The following is a 3,657-nucleotide window of genomic DNA, read 5'->3' as shown; positions in this document are numbered from 1 at the left end:
GTCCACATGAACAATTTCCTTTTAAAAAGGACATAGTTGAAAATCTGCCCATCTGTACAACACGATTAATATTTCAGCAAATCTGAAAAGTTTTCGAAAACTACCAACAGACATGCTGTACTGTTTTGCGACTATAGAAAATCTCATCTTGCAGCTGAAGTATGATTTGTTCACAGTAAATTCATCTAAGAACTACCATTGAATGTACCTATGGCGACCAAGTGTTACGTTCAGTTGAAATGTTACAGTTCTGAAGGCGTAATTTCTATTTCCACGAATGTCTCAGTCAATATGTATAATTTGATTCAAAGACCACCATATTATGTAATTAAGCATATCGCATGGACTTTAATTTGAATTATTTATAAATAAATGCTATTAATACCTCCCCTGTCTGTGTCCTATAACCGTGGTAATCATCATCGTATTGATCATTCGGCGCCTTAACATTGTTGTGGTCCTGTAAAATATACGATTATATATTTTGTGTTTATAACATCGGGCACTATCTTGGCATGCTAATAGACACATTTCAACAGCCAAAAACAAACTTGCAGCCTAGAGGAACTAGAGAAGTTGTAATTAGCAAGTATGTATGGTTTTTAAATGTTCTAAAATAAGGATCCAATAGTGAATTATTAGACATACACAATATGTAATATATTTGAACTCTTTTAACACAATCAGCTACCCTCATTCGTGAAATTTCTAATTGTGGACATCAATTTGAAGACACCGAACATTTTTTTATTGAAATGCTCCTGATGTTCAGATGCCCGAAATAAAACAATAAATAATTTATCGACTATTCATCGAAACACTCAATATTTTTAAAACTGTCCATTCGTTTTTCGAAATCACCAGACGGTTCCAGGGACAACTATAAACACTCATCATTGTAAATATATTCTCACTATAATCATACTTGCACGTGTACATTGATTATTAATATCTAAAATGTAAATGCATGTATCTATATCTGACAGGGAGAGGGGTTTAATATAGGCTATGTCTGTTCCCCAATCCCTATTCAGATACAGATCTGAATAAAATATTGCTTATAAAAAAAAACATTTCTTTGAAATACCACTACCGTTTCGGTTCATCGTGTTACGTTATACTGTACGACATTTTAAGTTCTAAATAAAACATAATGTTTGAAATTTTATATTACCGTAATAACACTTGCGATTTTGTTTTAGAAATAGAAAATATTGATATTAATGCTTACCTCATCAATTGCATTGACTGTACAATACCTCCATGTATAATATGCTCTGCGTCCCCACGATCATGTAAGAGAGGAGGATTATTCAGTTTCACGTTCTGTACATTCTAAATTTCCAGACTGCATCCAATTACAGTATATGTACTTTAACCGGCGCCGTCACTATTTTTAAGGAAAAAAAATATATTTATGTTTAGTTGATTCTGGCTTACAATAACAATCCTGTGAAATAGAATTGTTTCAAATTAGAATCTGTTCACACAATCTGTTTACTTTTGTCTTGTCTTATATTACCAAAGAATATTAAAATCTAACTCACCTGTATCCGTAAACTCTCTAGACCCCACTATCAACAATACATCTAAGTTTATCATAGAAACACGTTATACAAGGTTATCTTTACTGGACTCATGAGAAATTTGCAATTTACGTTAACGGCATTAAAAATCTAAGATAAAGAAAATATCAGAATATATTAAATATAGCACCCCTTACATAGCAAGCAAATGCAGCGAAAAACGTGCACCCCCCCCCCAAAAAAAAAAACAACAAAAAAACCCAAAAAACAAAAATATTAGTTGCCTAAAGAAGATGTAGGATTAGTCGATGCCATATTAATATATCCCAATTTAATTACTCCCCATGTCTATAACTTTCAACCAAAAAAAACTAATAATACATCATGGAAAACATCACATGATATTTACAAACGAATCTGGTGCACAAGCCAAGCTTATACAACAACAAGCCAAAATATAAAGACAGGCCCAGTATAAGATAAATAATAACGTGTGGACCTCTATTATATCATAAACTTTTTGTCTCCTATAGCGTAATTTGAAAATAAAACCCCATGAATTAATATTAGCGTTAACTCTTTTCCTAAACTCAAATCAATATGCGTATCAATTGACAAATTCATTGGTGTTGAATGGTTATATTTACAAATGTCAGTAACATTGGACTAGACCTGTGTCATAGGTCAGAGTAGCCAGATATAGGACGGGAACTTTTTCTATGTAGTTTGACGAATATATTGTAATATGGTGAAGATCTTTTATTTAAACAAATGTTGCTTACCCACAGAACAACTACCATGAAGCCATCGTCTGTAATATGTAATAGAAATATGGATAAATGTTATTAAATAAACAGTTTAATTCTGTGTGAAAGACTCTAGCCTTGGCCTGTATAGCAATCTAAAATTTTATGACGCTATGCCAAAGAAATACAAACTTTCATTATTCATGTGATGGAGGCGAAAAATCAGAATATTCTTCACATTTTGTCACTTGATTTGCATACCTTGTGAAAGCTGGAACATCCATGTCCACCTCGTCCCAGAAATCCAAGCGGAGTTCTCCACACCCCGTTTTCGTCCCCGGGTCGGCCTCGCTCCACCATCTCCATCGAGTCTTGGATCGTACGAAAGTGCGCGGTGACTGGACGAGAGATCGGGCTCAACAATCCCCCGCCTTCCGACCGCTTCGTTGCCTTCTAGAGAGAGAACTGTGGGCTAAATGATCCCCTGCCTACCGTTCTCCACCGTCTCGCGTCTTGGATCGTACGAAAGTGTGCGGTGACTGGACGAGTGATCGGGCTCAACGATCCCCCGCCTTCCGACCGCTTCGCTGCCTGTGACTTTACATGAGCATTAACTCCTCAGCACTGTACTCAGAGGGAATCCGATGTACCACGCATTTCTCACAGCTCGTCCACATCGTCCCGGAGAGCCAAGCGGAGTTCTCCGGTTTTCGTGACCGTGATAGTCGGTAGGCAGTACACCGACCTTTTATTTCTCGACCATACCTTCTCTAATCTTAAATCTATGGGTCTCCTCCACCCATAGGCTATAAGTTTGAGAACTTCTCAAAGGAACCAGACACCTTTTATTTCTCGACCATACCTTCTCAAATCTTAAATCTATGGGTCTCCTCCATACCATAGGTTATAAGTTTGAGAACTTCTCACGCCCGTGAGAGTGTCAAAGGAACCAGACACCTTTTATTTCTCGACCATATCTTCTCAAATCTTAAATCTATGGGTCTCCTCCATACCATAGGGTATAAGTTTGAGAACTTCTCACGCCCGTGAGAGTGTCAAAGGAACCAGACACCTTTTATTTCTCGACCATACCTTCTCAAATCTTAAATCTATGGGTCTCCTCCATACCATAGGGTATAAGTTTGAGAACTTCTCACGCCCGTGAGAGTGTCAAAGGAACCAGACACCTTTTATTTCTCGACCATATCTTCTCAAATCTTAAAACTATGGGTCTCCTCCACACCATAGACTATAAGTTTGAGAACTTCTCACGCCCGTGAGAGTGTCAAAGGAACCAGACACCTTTTATTTCTCGACCATACCTTGCCTAATCTTAAATCTATAGGTCTCCTCCACAGCATAGGATTTAAGTTTGAGATCTTCCA

At 37.0% G+C, this 3,657-nt stretch overlaps 1 long non-coding RNA gene across 1 annotated transcript; it reads right to left on the bottom strand.

The window, feature by feature from the left end:
- Nucleotides 1-372: 372 nt before the first annotated feature.
- On the bottom strand, nucleotides 373-3,280 carry LOC130014310 (uncharacterized). Its single transcript, XR_008789264.1, has 5 exons — nucleotides 2,534-3,280; nucleotides 2,309-2,337; nucleotides 1,548-1,676; nucleotides 1,232-1,390; nucleotides 373-460 (listed from the first exon to the last, which is right to left on the bottom strand). It is a non-coding gene; the product is annotated as an uncharacterized LOC130014310 (long non-coding RNA).
- Between the last annotated feature and the right edge of the window lie 377 nt (nucleotides 3,281-3,657).

This window comes from Patella vulgata, chromosome 9 (assembly GCF_932274485.2).
Source record: "Patella vulgata chromosome 9, xgPatVulg1.2, whole genome shotgun sequence".
Lineage (NCBI taxonomy): Eukaryota > Metazoa > Mollusca > Gastropoda > Patellidae > Patella > Patella vulgata.
Note: the sequence above shows the minus strand (reverse complement) of the source record. Positions and strands in the feature narration are given on the sequence as shown.